General features: G+C 46.8%; 1 non-coding gene and 1 pseudogene across 1 annotated transcript; both read left to right on the plus strand.

Annotated features, from left to right (window-relative positions):
- Positions 1–9,374: 9,374 nt before the first annotated feature.
- Positions 9,375–9,592, plus strand: LOC140907973 (small nucleolar RNA U3). The gene has a single exon (XR_012157687.1). It is a non-coding gene; the product is annotated as a small nucleolar RNA U3 (small nucleolar RNA).
- Positions 9,593–9,643: 51 nt separating this feature from the next.
- Positions 9,644–9,841, plus strand: LOC140907972 (small nucleolar RNA U3; annotated as a pseudogene).
- Positions 9,842–17,709: the final 7,868 nt, after the last annotated feature.

Genomic DNA, 17,709 nt, shown 5'->3' on the forward strand with positions numbered 1-17,709 from the left:
CGGCAGGTGCAGCTCTGGATCTTGCTCCCCAGTGATCCAGTCTCTAGAATCATCCATTGCACCCTTTCTACAGCAGGTAAAGGCTGAAGAACCACACATTAGCCCCTGGTCTGTCCCTCTATTCATGCTAGAGTGAAATTTTATTTTGCTCTGACTTAGAGTAAACACACCTGCATTTTTCTCCCCTTAGAATATTATAGTTTGTCATGGTGAATAACAGTGCAACAGATCAGATAGCTTTGTGGTTCAGGAAGCTGGAAGTTATTAAAAGCAAATTTTACATGAGGGCAAGATCGAGGAGAGGGAATTCCAGCTAATCCCTAAAATTTATGGAATGTTTTTGCATGACAATAGAACACAGAGTGCAGGAATACTTTAAAATCAGGTCTTAAGAGTTTTATTATATGAAAATCATCATCTTTTTTCCAAGCTGGAGAGGTTTTGTTTTTCACAACATCTTGTCTTACCAGGGTAGTGCTGGTTTGGTGAGTCATGGTGTGCTGGCTGATTATATTAGATCTGGGATTTTATCTTTGGTTTCAATATAGTTTTGAGAAATTCTCACCTGACATGTGGATTAGCACATCTGTGGGCCTGGAATAGGGCCCCTGTGCTGTGCTCCTGAAGTATGGTCCCTATCGACTCCCAGTGGCGCCGGAGAAAGGAGCAGTTCTGAGCCTCGGCTGGCCCCCTCCCAGCTATCAAGTAGGAGCAAAAATAATCTCCAGCCCCACAGAAAACATTTGAACTAGGAATAAAGCAACAGGAAAACCAGACCAGATTCAGCTTGGTGAAAATAGGTGTCACTCCATTGATGTCAAGTGAGTTTCATCCATTTACACCAGGCTTGAATTCAATCCCTTTCATCCAAAAGCTCCTGTAACTTTCATATGAGAATTGTGCAGGTAGATTCTGTTACCTCTGGGCAAATGTATATGAATGAAAGTACCAACTCACTTATTTTTTGTATTACCTATATTTATAACTATAGCCTGGAAAGCCTCTTTTCACTCAGTTTAGATGCCCCTAGGGTTTTGGATTAGAAGGACCCTTTGAAGGATCAACAAAGCAATATCCCACTGGAGGCAAATTAATATATGACATTCCTGTTTGTACCTAGGTGTAGATAAACATATGACAAACTGACCATTTTGGGTCCCTGCCTGAAAAGTAGAAAAGACAAGCACACAGAAACCATGCTCTAACCTTTATAGCAATTGGGTTATTACAAATTAGCAAAAAGTTGTGATGTTCTTCTAAGGAGAACTACTCCCTAAAGGCAAAATTCTGTGCTCAGTTACACCTGCTTAATTTTACTGAAGGCAATGTGTAAGTTCTTTGGGACGGGAATGCTCACTTACTATAGGTTTGTACGGTTCCTAGCACAATGGGGCCCTGACCTCCTGGAGACCCCCTAAGCTCTACCACTATGCAAATTAACATTTACATGGGTGTAACTGAGAGCAGAACTGTCCTTTATAATTGTTTAGCTTTAGATCACTTTTCTAATAGCTACAGAGTTGGGCTAAAGTCTTCGGAAGCCTCTATGGGCCAGATTTGTAAAAAGATTTAGATGCCTAAAGATGAAGATGAGCATCTCACAACGTTTTTCAAAAGCACCAACGTGCCAGTGGTGACTTAGGTGGCTTGGGCTAGCTTCACTTGAGGAACCTAAGAACTGCAATGCTCAAGGCTTGTCTACACTTACCGCACTGCAGCGGCACGGCTGCACGGGTGCAGCTGCGCCATTGTAGTGCTTAGTGAAGGTGCTACCTACACGGATGAGAGAGAGTTTCTCCCATCAACATAGCACTGTCTACACTGGGACTTAAACTGGTATAACTGTGTCACTTAGGGGTAATCCACACCCCTGAGCGATGTAGTTATACTGCCATAACACCAGGGTTCAGCATTACAGCACTTACCTTTTAGGTGCCCGGTAGAATTCACTACCCTGAATTAGGTGCCCCGGCTCCTTGTCTGATGCATGGAAAGTGTTAGGCTTCTGAGGGTAGGTCTACACAGCACTTAGAGGTGTGACTGCAGTTCAAGTAGGTGTACCCAAAATAGCTTTGAATTTAGTATGTATGCAGGGTAGTGTTGAACAAATTTCCTGGTGCCCTATGCAGCTGTGTGCTGCTCCAGTCCATGCTCCACCTCTTCCCCATGGCCCCTGCCCCTGCTCCACCCCCACCCCCATTCCCACTCCCACCCCTTCCCCAAAGCCCCCGCCCTGCTCCACCCCTACTCCCCTGAGGAGTGCAGCGGGGCCAGACCTGCACTCACAGGAGGCGGGAAGTGCAGCGACCCAGCCCCAGCTGTGCTACCAGTGAGTGCTGGGGGGCAGTTCCCCCCTGCCCACCAAGCCAGCCCCGCCACCCCCTCCGCGGAGGCCTGCTCCCCCCCTGCAAGGAGGCTGCATATGGCCCCAGAATAGCTAGGGACAGCCCTGTCGGGAGGCTAGCCCATGCTGCTGCTGTAGCTACACTGCTATTGTTACTCAAGCTAGTTTTGATCTAAGGTTTTAACTAGATCAAAGCTAGGTTCAGGGTATGCCTACGTGAGCTACAATCAGATCTCCTAATTGTGCTAACCACTAAGCTGCATAGTCAGTCTCTCTGGCCCAGTGAATATGACCCAGTCTCTGCGCCAATGAATATTTGACTAGTTCATACAAAGTGGAACAGCTTTATCAGAAGCAACTGAGAGAAGTCTTTCCCCCTCTAAATACCCTGCAGTGCAGTAGTTAGGGCATGTGCCTAGCAGCTGGGAAACACAAGTACGAGTCCCTAGTTAACTCTCAGGGAGAATGGGGATTTGAACGTGGGTCTCCCATGTCCTGGATGAGGGCTCTAACCCACTGAGCTATTGAGTGCCGAGGGCAACTCTAGCTCTGCCTTGGCAGTGTTTTTTCCAGGGCCCAATTCGGTAGGCATGCTCTTAGGCGGCCTCTGAGCATGCCCACTGGATCAGGTGAGGTAGGCAGAACAGCCAGCTTGTGAATCCTTCCTTAGCTTAGGTGGGAGCCGAAGTGCACAGTGGTATCAGGACTGAGGTGGCTGTGCACATGCCCAGCAGAAGCAATTTAAGTGCCTAAGGGACTTTCCCAGTGGAAACTGAGGTGCCTAGGGACTTCAGGTGCCTACAGGGTTAGGCGGCAGCTGATCAATGGTTTTGTGAATGGCAGTGGTGCCTAAACGTTGGACTTAAGCACTGACGTCCACCAGAAAAATCTAGGTCTGTAAATCCCCCTAGCGAATCTAGCCCCTAGGCACTTTTGAAAATCTCAGTAGGCCCTTACCTGCCATTTTAGGCACCTAAATACCTTTAACAATCTGCTTCCAAATACCTATGGTTCCTTGACTTTCAGCCTCCTAAGTCATTTTTGAAAATGGGACATAGGCTCCTAAGTCACTTACATGCTTTTGAATATTTTCCCCTTTACACATAGAGATACTTGGCTCAACTTCCAAATATAAAATCTTTAACAGAAAAGCATTTAGTTCCTTAATAATGCAAATATAGAGTCAGATTATGATATTCTTACTCTAGCCACCACCGGCCTCAAAACACACACCACTGATTGTTGTCCCTTGAAAGTTTGGTCCAGCACAGGTTGGATTTAAAGAATAAGCGAATTGTAATAAGATTTAAAACAATTATTTGCATACATATTTGTCTGCAGGGACTATGCTTTCAAATTCCAATATTTTTAACAGAACATATGGCTATTTATACCAGAAACTAAGAGACATATTGCCAACATCAGCCATCGAAATAACCTTTCAGTGTTAGAAAGGTGGTGTGCAACTTCATATCAAGCACTGGATTCATTCCATCTTCTTGATGTGGACATGTGAAAGATGTGCTCTGAAACACAGTTAAGTTGGAGTCATTCCTTACTGTTTGGAGTTATGGAGTTGATTCTCTCTCTTTATAAGTGCTAGACTGTGTAAGCTCACTACAGAGACCAGTTCTTAACACAGTGATGATGGTCAATAAATAACAAATAATACACAGCACTATTAGGCAAAGTGCTAAAACTCTACAATTTGGATTTCCTTTAATGGGAACTATAGATGCTCATCAGGTGCTCAGGAATTAGACCCACAGCCCACCAAGCTCCCCACTCCCCTGGAGTTATTTCCTGCTGCTGCCAAGCTCCCCTCACCCGCCACCCCCCACCCCAGCGCACTGTGTCCCTGCTCCTCTGCCTTCCTCCAGGCACTTCCTGCCACCAAACAGCTGTTTGGCGGCACTTAGTGCTTTCCAGGAGGGAGGGGGGAGGAGCATGGAGCCGCACGCTTAGGGGAGGAGGTGAAGAAAAGGCGGGGCCAGAGCGGGGATTTGGGGAAGGGGTTGGGATGGGGGCGGTGAAGGGGTAGGAAGAAGTGGGGCCTCATGGAAGGTGTGGGGTGTGGGCAGGGCCGGGGGCAAAGCGGGGAGCTTTTGTATCTTTATATGTAAAGGTGTCTGTGATGTGGCCCTCGGGCCAATGTACTAGTCCTCATGTGGCCCTCGTGGTGATTTGCATTTGAGATCCCTGAATTAGACCCATAGTAAATGTCTCATATGTACTTATTTAATAGGATCAAATGTGGATGTTTTTATTCCATTTTTGCTGAGGTCTAACTCAGACAAAATTCTCATGGAAGTCACAGGACAGTCTACCTAAAATGAAGATTGAGTAAGAGTTTCAGAATTTGGCCCCTTCTGTCTGAGCAACCACTTTCTCATGTTCTGTGTGGCTCTCATGCACGCTGGGTGTTTCCTTGGTCTCACAATAATACTCAGCACTTATCTATTCCTTCCATTCTAGGATTTCAAAGAGCTTTACCAAAGCTTCAGATAACACAGCTGGGTAGTAGGGAAGTACTATTATCCCTATTTTACGGATGGGGAAACTGAGGCACAGAGAGCACAACTTTTGTTTTCTATATGCAAAAAATATTTTATTAATACTCAAGGATAGCCATGAACAGAGTGTGTGACTTAACATACATGTAAATGTGTTTACATGGATGAAACATATCACACGATGTTTAGCTGGAATCACACCTTTTTTCCCCAAGACACTGTATGTTGCAAAATTCAGTTTCTACGACCTGTGTTATGCAGAAGCTCAGACTAGAGGATCATGACTGAAAATCTACAAATGTATTCATTTTGTTTTGATTTGACTTCCTCAACAATAAGAAAACAAACCTATTAAATTAAATACCTGTAGCATATAGTGTGCAAGGCAGATCTGAGAGGCAGTGTGTATAGGGCACTGGACCAAGATTCTTGGGTTCTATTTTTAGCTCAGTCAGTGGCCTGCTGTGTGACCTTGGGCAGGTCACTGTGCCCCTGTTCTATGTAGATTGCCTTTTACTCTCTCTCTCTCTCTCTCTGCATGTGTGTTGTTTTTTTACAGTGGCTAGCACACTCTAGATGCTATTATAGATAAATATGTGGATTTTTTTTAAATCTGTTACATCCAGAATCTTCCCCCGATGTCCTTGCAGTGCTATCATTAAAAAACACAGCATTTTCTTCCTTTGCTCGTGGAGCATATTGCACAGACCTTTTTGCCCATTCTTCATTCCGACACATACATTTTGTAAAACGTGCTGGATAATACTTAGAAGTGAAGTACATGTGAAGGGATGGATGGGTTATAGACTGGTGTGGTCAGAAGTTTTATTATACCAAGAAATTACTCAAAGCAAGTTATGAAATCCAGCTAATTCTTTATTTTAATGTAGCACCCTGGAGGTTGTCCGTATGATTCTTTAAAGACTTTCAATCAGATGTCTGCAACTATGATGCAAAGCACATGCAGAGCATGATCAAAACAGGTGGCATATTATTTCATTGTTTGTAATGAGCGGGGCACAGTCTTAAGATTCTGAAACCTTTGTCCCTTTGGGCTTAAATCATATCTGTACTGACTGTGGATAATAACTGGAGGATGCTTCCCAGTTCTCTGGTAATAACTTTATCCAGGGATAAATAAACTCTGAGGTTGAAGGAACAATAGTATAAAAGGACGGTTGACAGGGGGAATGATGTGAGGGGGTGGCACAGTCTTCACACCTTTTCAGATGGAACCTTTGCTCCCCCCTGCTTCCTACAGTGCTGCTGCCAATTATTGGAAGGAGTTTGGATTTTGAAAAGAGCCTTGTCTCAGACCTGTCAGTGGGTGCACATTGCATGGGAGTTACAGCTAAATGTGGAGAGGTGTTGAGCACTTGCTAGTTCCTGCTGTCTTCCCTGGGAGTCACTGGGGCTCAGCAGCCATTAGGATTTAGGGCCCTGATTAAGGAAAGCAGTTGAGCATATTCTCAAATTCATCCCTAGTCAGGAAGTCACTTAAGTTCATGCTTAAAATTAAGCACATGCTTAAGTGCTTTCCTGAATAGTGATGCTTTTCTGAGTCAGGGCTTAAGGCCTGATCCAGAGTCAATGGAAAGGATCCTATTGACAGCAGCAGGCTTTGGATCAAGCCCTTAGTGACATCAACAAATGCAGAAGTGAGATTCTGTGCTGGGTAGTGTACACACCCCGCAGCCTAGACAAAGGGGATGTTATAGTGGTTTTAAATAATCTTTGCGCTCTCCTGAGCCTCAGAGTTACTCAGAGTGTCTGTAAAGCTCGTGCTGTGACCTTGTCCTGCCACACTCCTCACATCCCCACCCCTGACCCTGGCATTGCCCCATACACCAAGGCTTTGTAGGAGGTGCTCAGAAGGCAGCCTTTTACAGCTATGTTCCACAGTGCCTACATCTGGGGAATCCTTTTGTGCCATTCTGGCCCTTTTTCCTAGTGGAAAGGGGCTGAAGTGGGAGCCCAAAATGCAGAGACAGCTATCAGGCAGTACCTTCCTGCAGGACCCCTTCCCAGGGCTGGGAGCTGGAGCCTGGGTGGGTGGGATCCAGCAGCTGTGGCTTGCAGGGGAATGGACCAAACCGCTGTGGATGCAGGGGAGGGACCATTCGGGAAGCAGACCAATCAGGCCTCTTTCTGAGTTGCAGCTTGTCTGCTCTGCAAAAACCCGGGACATTTCCTGTTATTTGAAAAACCTGGACAGAGAAAGGAAACTCAAAAAAGAGGCAATGTCTGGGAAAACCCGGGCAAATGGTAAGCCTACCTGATAGGTCAGATATAGAGCGATCACTTTGTGAAAAGTGTTCACCCACAGGTGATAAGGGTTTTGTCTTTTATCATTTTCCTGTGTGAATTCATTTGAGAGCATAATTATTATCTGGTTTCACCCACATAATTGTTATTGGGGTATTTAATGCACTGGATGAGGTACACCGCATGTTGTGATAGGCATGTGTAGAACACATGGATCTTGAAAGGTGTGCTCTGGGGGGTGTTGATCATTGTAGCAGTGGAGATATGACTGCAGGTTTTGCAACTGCCTCAAACATTCACAAGACCATGGGCAACCCTCAGATATCCACCCCAAACACATAGCCAAATTCATCCATTTCATCCTCAACCATAACAATTTTACCTACAACAATAAACACTTTGTACAAACCACAGGAACAGCCATGGATACTAGTATGGTTCCTCAATATGTCAAAATCTTCATGGGCCACCTTGACGAAGAATTTCTGGACAAATGCACCACGAAACCAATGATATACCTGAGATACATCCATGATATTTTCATAGGCTTGCCAACTTTCTGAGTGCAGAAAACTGAACACCCTTGCCCCACCTCCTGCCCCACCCCAGCCCTGCTCCTTCTCCTTCTCCTTCTCCTTCACCCCACCCCGCACTCCCTCCATTCCCCCTCCCTCCGGTGCTGCTTGCCCTTACTCACTCATTTTCACTGGGCTGGGGCAGGGGGCTTACAATATGTGCTAACTTCTTATGCTAAACAATCTGTTATATCTGGCATTCTGCTGTGACGCTGGGAGTTCCTTTTCCAGACCTGAAGAACAGCTCTATGTGGCCTGAAAGCTTGTCTCTCTCACCAACAGAAGTTGGTCCAATAAAAGATATTATCTCACACACCTTGTCATGGTAAAATATGTATATTTAAATAGCTTCTGTAGCTTTTTTTACATGTTATATGCTTGAGGGAGGAAATCTGCAACAAGGGTCAATTTGTGTCAATCTTTTATGGCAGGAGCCTTTTGTTATGTCCTGATGGTTTGATGATAAAATACTCTTCCGAATACAATTTAGATTGCTAAGTCAACACCACTTTTTCATGCACAGCTTTAAAGTTTATCTATTTCAAGCAGCTTTTGGTGCTTAGCTAATTTTTTTGTTGGCGTATAAAGAGCTCTGGATCTTGAACAATGAGCAATACATGCATACCTCTTTTAATTTAAACAGCAAATTTTATAGAATTTCACATCATTTCTCATTGTTAGAAAGACTTGAAACATTAGATTAACAAAATGATGAAAACATTTGTATAATAGGGAACCCCCAATTTGGAGGGAGAAACATGGCAGCTATTTAATTATTATCATTTATATTTGTGTGCCCTCAAACTGCATTGCTCCCCCGAAACTGGATACATTTCAGAGTCAACGCGTAGCGGGGCGGGGGGCGGGCATTCAGATTTCTCATTTAGCCCTGCTTCCTCCATGCAGATAAATGTTGGGGTGTAGAGACAGCAGGGCAAGCTGTGATGCCAGGAGCCCTGTGCCTGCTAGGCATTTTCCCTCATGTGGTCTGCGTAATGGTAGGGCAGGAGAGCTGGGACTCCCACAGATTTTTGGATCAGACTGTTTGAATGAATTATAAAGGGTGAAAATTAAAGTCCAAATTAGCGAGGTATTTCTCTGTAGTTATAAACCCCCGCCCCGCCATCCTGTCTTAAATTACGCAGCAACAGTGTCATCAGGGTTACCATATATACCTGCTCTTACTGGTCTATAGATGACGGTGAGCAGGAATAGCACTTAGACCCAGATCCACAAAGATAGGTAGATGAAGCCCAGATCTAAATACTTAAGTCCCAGTTTTAGACACCACTGTGACCCGCCACACTCCCTTTTTTAGCCCAGCTCTTTATCCACCTTGGATAAATATGTAGAGTCACTGAGCCAGAGAAAGCCTGTGAGAAGGACTCTACAGGATTGTTGACTTAGGCATCACAGAGAAGGGAGAAGGAGAAGATGGTGGAGTGGCCTGTCTGTGTCTTCAGTTTATGCAAATGAAAGGGGATGGCTGCTTTGCACCGCTTTGCTTTGAGAGGCAGCCTACGGAAGGGAGCCACGGAGGGCAGACTTGAGAGCCAGGTTCTGCTCATATGGGGCTTCTGGTAGTGCTCTCTGTCTCGTGAAGGCCAAATTGTAGCAACGAGCAGTTAGAGGACAATGTGTTAGAATGGCCTGTGACTGGCCGGGGGTATGCTAGTTAAAACTATGCTTTCGGGGATCATCTCGCTAGTCGGTGACTGGAGAAGAGTGGCTGTGAAAAGCTGGTCTTGCTAGCCACAATGAGGAGTTATAGGTGTTTCTTTCCAAAAATAAAAGTAGCAGAGAGTGCTGTTCTATAACAGCTGCATTTTTCTGCTGTAAAAGAGTGTCTTGCTCTTTCTGAGAAACGTGGGGGAAAGAAACATAGTCTAAGTGGCTAGCTCTGAGCTTGTTTTGCTGGGTGTGAAAAAGAGCTCCTGTATAGTTCTTTAAATCGGTCCTGTTTGTGGGTTATAAGTGAAAAGCTGTGACAAGCTGATCTTGCTAGCCACAATGAGGAGCTGCAGTGTTTCCTTCTGAGCATGAAAATGGCGGAGAGTGCTGTTCTATGGCAGCTGCTTTCTGCTGTAGAAGAGTGTCTTGCTCTTCCTGAGAAGAGCAGGGGAAAGGTGCACAGTCTGAGTGGTTAGTTTTGTGCTTGTTTTGCTTTGGGGGAGAACAAAGCTTGGGTGTGGTTCTTAGGAGCTGTGCTATTTGTGGGTTTGGTGTGCTGAACCCCAGCAGTGAAGCCCCATGTCCGGTTTCAGTTGCTCTCATGATGGGGCTGCTCTTTTCCAAAGACTTTAGAGAAGGGTTTTCTTCGTGTAGGTACTGTGTTTTTGTTATGTCTTTGCTCCCAATCTTTGTAGTCAGTAGATTTACCATAAAACAATTGTCTTTTCTCTGTTGCTTATTCTGCTTTATCTTCAGAGCGATTTTTGTTCCTCCCTTAAGTCTGACAGTTCCTTTCCCAATGGTGTCTGTCAGTTGTCCTGCACGCTGGGATGAATGGATGATGCTTCCCTATTAACACCACCGGAGTCACTGATGCTTGGGAAGATTTTGTCTGTTTCCGCCTGGCATTTTTTAGAACAGGAGGACAGTAGCCTGTATGCCCACCATTCCTGCTCTCTGAGGAGCCTAAAACACACCATCAACTCTAGGTGACACACTGCCAAGCAGCTTTCTTCCAGACTGTGATGCTGTATGGCATGTGGGTGACCAGTTATAATATTATTGATACCAATTTTACAAAATTGCAATGAATCTTACAAGATATGCCATTTTCAGCATAGGCTTCCCTAGACAACACAGGTCATACAGATGAATAGCAATTTGAAATGTTGGCAGGGTTTCTCTGGACTCTGGTCTGGTTCAAAGGAAAGCCTATGGCTATGTACACTTGCTTTTAAGTCTGAGTTGTTAGTTTTTGGTTTGTCTTGCTGGGTGTGAAAAAGAGCTTGGGTGTGATGATTTTGAGCTGTGCTATCTGTGGGTTTTAAATGAAGTGTTTTGTCTGCTTTTAGTTGCCATGTGTTTGGGTAGTATTTTTCCACAGGGTTTAGACCAGGGCTTTCTTTATGTCTGTAGTGTGTTTCCATTATGTCTCTGTGCTTAAGGGATTTACTTTAAGAACAGCCATATTGGGTCAGATCAAGGGTCCATCTAGCCTCGTATTCTGTCTTTCGATAGTGGCCAATGATCAATGCTTCAGAGGGAATGAACAGAACAGGTAATCATCGAGTGATCCATACCTTGGCTCCTATTCCCAGGTTCTGGAAAACAGGGGCTTGGAACACCATCCCCACCCATCCTGGTTAATAGCCATTGATGGACCTACCCTCCATGAATTTTTCTAGTTCTTTTTTGAGCCCTGTTATAGTCTTGGGGCATGGCTACACTTGCGAGTTAGAGCGCATTAAAGCAGCCCTGGGTGCCCTAACTCACGACACATCCACACTGGCAAGGCACATAAGGCACCCGGATTCTGCGGCTCGAGTGCTCCTGGTAATCCACCCCGGCGAGTGGAATAACGTTTGATGCGCCCCCGCTGGAGCACCGCAGCGCCAGTGTGGACGCTCTGGTCTGTTGAGCTCTGATCAGCCTCCAGAAGTGTCCCACAATGCCTGTTCTAGCCACTCTGGTCATCACTTTGAACTCTACTGCCCTGCCCTCAGATGACCAACCATCAGATCTGCCCTTTAAATTCTCTGGGAATTTTGAAAATCCCCTTCCAGGCATGGAATGCTTCAGAGAATCTTTCCAGGTGACCGTGCCTCCACGCACCAGGCAATCCCCAGTATGGAGCAATGGTGAGATGCTGGACCTCATCAGTGTCTGGAGGGAGGAAGCTGTCCAGTCCCAGGTGCGCTCCAGCCATAGGAATTACGATACCTTCTGGCAGATATCAAGGGACATGCTGGAAAGGGGTCATGACCGGGACGCACTGCAGTGCCGGATTAAAGTGAAGGAGCTGCGGAATGCCTACCGCAAAGCCCACAAGGCAAAGAGCCGCTCCGGTGCTGCCCCTGCGATCTGCCATTTCTACAAAGAGCTGGACGTGATACTTGGGGGCGACCCCACCTCCACTCTGAAGACCACCATGGACACTTCAGAGCTCAGTTCAACGAGGCACGGGGAGGAGGAGGAAAATGGGAGCAAGGGTGCTAAGGGAGGAAGACACTCCAGAATCCCTAGAAGCATGCAGCCAGGAGCTGTTCTCAAGCCAGGAGGAAGGTAGCCAGTTGTGGCTGCTGGTGCTTGGGGAAGGACAAATACCAGAGGAGGTTCCCAGTAAGCGGCTTTTATTTTGAGAAGGAAGTTATTTGGTGCGGGCTCTTGGGGCGAGGAGGGTTGGGGCTGCATGCATGCCTAGATGCGGAATAGGGCGTTGATGTGCTCTCTCACATCGCAGTAATTGGCCTCAGTGATCCCTTCAAAGGTCTCATCCAGAACTTGGGCAATGCGCTTGCACAGGTTTCTTGGGAGAGCCACTGTGGTCCTTGTCTCAGTCAGGCTAACATGTCCGTGCCATTGTGTTGTGGGGGGTGGGAGGACCATTGCTGCACACAGGCAAGCTGCATATGGGCCAGGGAGGAAGCCGCATTGTAGTAGAAGACCCTCCCTTGCTTCCCAGGTCACCCTCAGCAGCGAGATATCTTCCAGGATGAACTCCTGTAGAAAATGTGGGGAGAGTGTTCAGTGTAGGGGCCCCCTGCAGCTGTTGGCTCTCCCCAAGGCACAGAAACCCAGAGGATAGCACAGCCGTGAAACAATCAGTCCCCCTTGACCCAGTGCTTACTCACCATTTTGGGGCTCCCATGGGTTTTGTGCACTCGCTTTGGGATGGGCAAATTATGCTATTGTGTAGACTGTGCTTGCCCTTAAGTATGGGGGAATCATTGCTCTGTCTGGTGTGAACAATGCAGCCTCTGTTAAGTGTTGCATTTTGCCTTTAGAGATGCAACCTTGAGATCTCAGCCGTCCATGTTATCACCAGCCGAAAGACTCCAAAGAATTAGGAAGTGGCCATGTAGAAGCAAAGAAGATATGCTGCATGAAGTAATGCAGCAGTCCCTTAACGAGAATCTAAAAATGCAGGAGTGGAGGGAGAGTGAAAGGAAGATCTGCCAGCAGAATGAGGAGCACCAGCACAAAAGTGCAGAGCTCCGGCAGCAAAGCATCACGGAGCACCAAGCAGACTTGAGCCAGGCGCTCGTACCCATGCAGATGGAGCACTACTGTGCCCGCCCCCCACTGCAGCCCTTGTCCCAAAACTCTTTCCCTTGTGCCCCCAGGTCACCTCCACCCCACTTTCCCCAACATCCGGGTTCTTACCGCCACCAGCTGCCTCCAACACCTGTAGCTTCACCACCCAGCCCTGAAAACTACAACCCTGACCCTCTGCATTCAACCCCCATCGCCATGCAGTGTCGCCATCCTGAAGTGCAGCACGCATTGCGCAGCACTCCAGACAGGAAGGCTGAGTACGATAACAGGACAGACGCAAATCTGTGATTGTACCGTTCCCCACCCCACCCCCTTGCCCTTTCTGTTTCCCAAGTAGTTGTGTTTCTTTTCAATAAATGAATTTTCTTTTCAATAAATGGATTTTTTGGCTTTGAAAATATTCTTTATTATTGCATAAAGTAAAAGATACCTTAGCCCAGGAAAGAAACAGGCACTGCAAGTCAGCGTAGCAAACACAGGTTCCTACTAACATTGGAACCACTGCTCTTCACTCCCGTGCAGGGCACCAAACATTAGTGGTGGCTTTCAGCCTCAGATTGCTCCCTCAAGGCATCCCTAATCCTTGCAGCCCCGTGCTGGGCCCCTCTAATAGCCCTGCTCCTTGGCTGTTCAAATTCAGCCTCCAGGAGTTGAACCTCCGAGTTCCATGCCTGAGTGAATCTTTCACCCTTCCCTTCACAAATGTTATGGAGGGTACAGCACGCGGCAGTCATTCTGCACCAGCTCAGCCTATTGTTGAACCGGTCCTTGCTGCTGTCAAGGCTCCCTGTGTAGGGTTTCATGAGCCATGGCATTAAAGGGTAAGCGGGGTCTCCAAGGATCACAATAGGCATTTCGACTTCCCCTACGGTGATCTTCTGGTCTGGGAAAAAAGCCCTGGTTTGCAGCTTCCTGAACAGGCCAGTGTTCCAAAAGATGCGTGCGTCATGCACCTTTCTGGGCCAGCCTGCGTTAATGTCAATGAAATGCCCACTGTGATCCACAAGCACCTGGAGAACCATAGAGAAATACCCCTTTCGATTAATGTACTCAGAGGCTAGGTGGGCTGGTGCCAGAATTGGAATATGCATTCCCATCTACGGCCTCTTCGCAGTTAGGGAAACCCATTTGTGCAAAGTCAGCCACAATGTCATGCATGCCTCCCAGAGTCATGGTTCTTGTGAGCAAGATGCGATTAATGGCCCTGCAAACTTGCATCAACACGATTCCAAAGGTCGCCTTTCCCACTCCAAACTGGTTAGTGACCGATCGGTAGCTGTCTGGAGTTGCCAGCTTCCAGATTGCAATAGCTACCCACTTCTCCACCGGCAGGGCATATCTCAATCTCGTGTCCTTGTGCCGCAGGGTGGGGGCGAGTTCATCACACAGTTCCATGACAGTGGCTTTTCTCATCCAAAAGTTCTGCAGCCACTGCTCGTCATCCCAGACTTGCATGACGATGTGATCCCGCCACTCAGTGCTTGTTTCCCGAGCCCAGAAGCAGCATGCCATGGTGGTGAGCATGTCCATGAATGCCACAAGCAATTTCGTGTCGTGTGCGTTACTCAAGTCGATATCATCGTTGGAGTCCTCACCGTCAGTTTGGATCTTTAGGAATAACTCAACTGCCAAACATGACGTGCTGATGAGACTCGTCAGCAGACTCCTCAGCAGTTTGGGCGCCATTCCCGCAGACCGAAAGGGAAGACAGAGTGCGCAGTACAAAAAATGTTGAAAGATGGCACCAAATGTGGACGGAAGCACAGGGATTGCTGGGATGTGAGCTGATGCATCACGGGGCATTGGGATAGGACCCAGAGTGCCCCACATACCCCACTCCCTTCCCACAGGCCACAGCACCAGAATGGGAAGAGGTGCTCTGTAGGATAGCTGACCATAATGCACCCCTCCCAATGCCGCTGCAAGTGCTGCAAATGTGGCCACGCCAGTGCGCTTGCAGCTGTCAGTGTGGACAGACGGCAGCGCTTTCCCTACTACGCTCTCCGAAGGCGGGCTTAATTCAAAGCGCTCTACATCTGTAAGTGTAGCCATGCCCTTGGCCTTCACAACATCCTCTGGCAGAGTACCACAGGTTGACTGTGCATTGTGAGAAGAAATACTTCCTTTTGTTTCTTTTAAAACTGCTGTCTATTAATTTCATTTGGTGACACCTAGTTCTTGTGTTATGAGGAGTAAATAACACTTCCTTATTTACTTTCTCCACGCCAGTCATAATTTTATAGACCTCTATCATATCCCCCCTTAGTCGTCTCTTTTCCAAGCTGAAAAGTCCCAGTCTTATTAATCTCGCCTCATATGGCAACCATTCCATACCCCTTATAATTTTTGTTGCCCTTTTCTGAACCTTTTGCAATTCCAATATATCTTTTTTGAGATGGGGCACCCCCATCTGCACGCAGTATTCAAGATGGGGGCATGTCGTGGATTTATATAGAGGCAATATGATATTTTCTGTCTTATTATCTATTCCTTTCTTAATGATTCCCAACATTCTGTTCGCTTTTTTGACTGCCACTGCACATTGAGTGGATGTTTTCAGAGAACTATCCACAATGACTCCAAGATCTCTTTCTTGAGTGGTAACTGCTAATTTAGACCCCATCATTTTATATGTAAGTAACCCTTCTGCCAGGCCAAGTTGATAGCAGCAAGGGCCAGGTTCAGTACACAGGGGTTCCCTCTCATCAAAGCAAATGCAAAACTGGCTCGAGCCCCCACCCAGTGACCTGGGAAAATCCTACACACCCCCTGGGTGCCTCAAAGAGGCAATTCTTCCCCTTTCGCAAGCACAGGGTCTCGGTGCAGCAGAGAATCTTTAATAACATGAAGTAAACGACATCAGCACTAAATTGGGGAAACACCACAACTAGTGTTCATTAACCAAACCATGAGCAAAGACCCACCCCAGCAAATTGGGCCACATCCTTTCCCTCGGGTTCTTGAGTCCCACAACCCAAACGTCTCTTGAGTCCAGCAATCAAAAAAATCACCCAAAGTCCAAAAAGTCCAGCCCCAGAGTTCAAAAGTTCATCTGCAGAGTGTTACTCCCCAGTCTGGCTAAAAATGTGCCAGTGGGGGGAGGGGAAGAGGTAAGGTGCACCTTACATGACCTGAAGCTGACTGCCCCACAGCTCTACAGGGCTCTGCTCCGCTGTCTCATGAACAGCTCTGCTCCACTCGCCATCTCACAGACACTCCACCAGCCTATCCATGAACAGCACCACTGCACACTAGATCTTCCGGCTCCCCACTACTTGACACAGTGCTCAGTGATTTCAGCTCATAGTAGTGGGAGCCTTAGTACTGATGTACCATAAGGCCAAAGTGAACTCAGGACAGCACCTGTAGCAAGACTCTTAATAGACCCAAAATTAGCTCTGACATTCCACCGTGGAGAGAAACAGAGGTGCAATTGGTGTTTCAGGCCCTCACAAAAGAGCCCACCCCACCAGGTACTGATGCCTGTCTCAAGCCTCTCTCAATTCACAGAGTTTTGGAACCCATGTCCCTTGCCTAGCGAGTACTACTTAGTTGATGGTGAGTACCTCCATCATAACAAAAGGCCAAGTACAGTTCCACTGTCCTTGATTCCCATAATCAGGGTAATAACAATTTATTCTTCCTACCCCAATAACAGAGACACTGGGGATCCCACAGCAGCCAAAGTGACCATTTGGGCAGCTATGGCCTCATTCTAGGCGGGATGAGTGTGCCTATGCAAATGAGATCGGCCCCTGAAGTTCTTTTCCACAACTTGCCACACCTCACCACCAGATGTCAGGGTGGAGCTCATCCCGACTCTGCTTACATGTATAGTGGGATTATAGTGTTCATAACTATTTCTGTTCCTCCACTAAGTCTGACAGTTACTGTCCCCATGGCACTTGTTGATTGTCCTCCACGCGGAGAAGAATGGATGATGCTTCTCTAAAGCACCACTGGAGCCACTGCTGCCTGGGAAGATTTTGTCTGTTCCCACCTGGCATTGTGGAGATCAGGAGAACCGTGGCCAGTAGTCCCACGATTCATGTAGCCTTTCTCCCTGCCCCCAGGCCTCCCCCGCCCCCCTCCCCCCGGGTTCACTGGCCCAGAGTGAGGTTGTTCAAGATAGGGGAAGCCTGCCTTGCGACTTTTTACACAACCTTGGGAAACTTGGTCTCAGGCTCCTTTTGTGCTCTGCATTGTGTGTCACCTCAGACCACACCCACTCAGACAAACCACCAGGAACAAGGCTTTATTCTGTAAAGATCATAGAACAGGATTACACTCCAGCAGCCTCTTCACTGCTTGCCTGCCACTTGCTCCTAGCTCAGTCAGTGCTGAAACCTGCTGTAGGGACAGAGGGTACATCCTGCGAGGAATCAGGAAGTTCTCCCAAAATGCCACAGTTTGTAGTCCACAACTTGTAGTTCCCAGGGCTGCTGTTGAAGCGCTGTTGAAGCACTCTCTGAGAAGCCTTGTACACATCACTCTAGGTTACATGCTGCTGGGCGACTTTCTTCAAGGCAAATAGCAATTAGACATTTTGATGGGGGTTAGCCGGACTCTGGTCTGGTTCAAAGGAAAGCCTTTGACTCTATATCCTAGATTTAATTAGTGGTTCTGCATTTTCAGTTTTTATTTGTTAAAAAAAATCTGGGAATTTTTCAGTGTTTATTTTCCAAATATTAAAACCAAGATGAAATCATCTTAAAAATTAAAAAAAAAATTAAAAATCGGGAAAAATCAGGGGGGGAATAAAAATAAAAATATTTTGTAATATGTA

The sequence above is a fragment of the Lepidochelys kempii genome, chromosome 2, assembly GCF_965140265.1.
Source record: "Lepidochelys kempii isolate rLepKem1 chromosome 2, rLepKem1.hap2, whole genome shotgun sequence".
NCBI classification, from domain to species: Eukaryota; Metazoa; Chordata; order Testudines; family Cheloniidae; genus Lepidochelys; species Lepidochelys kempii.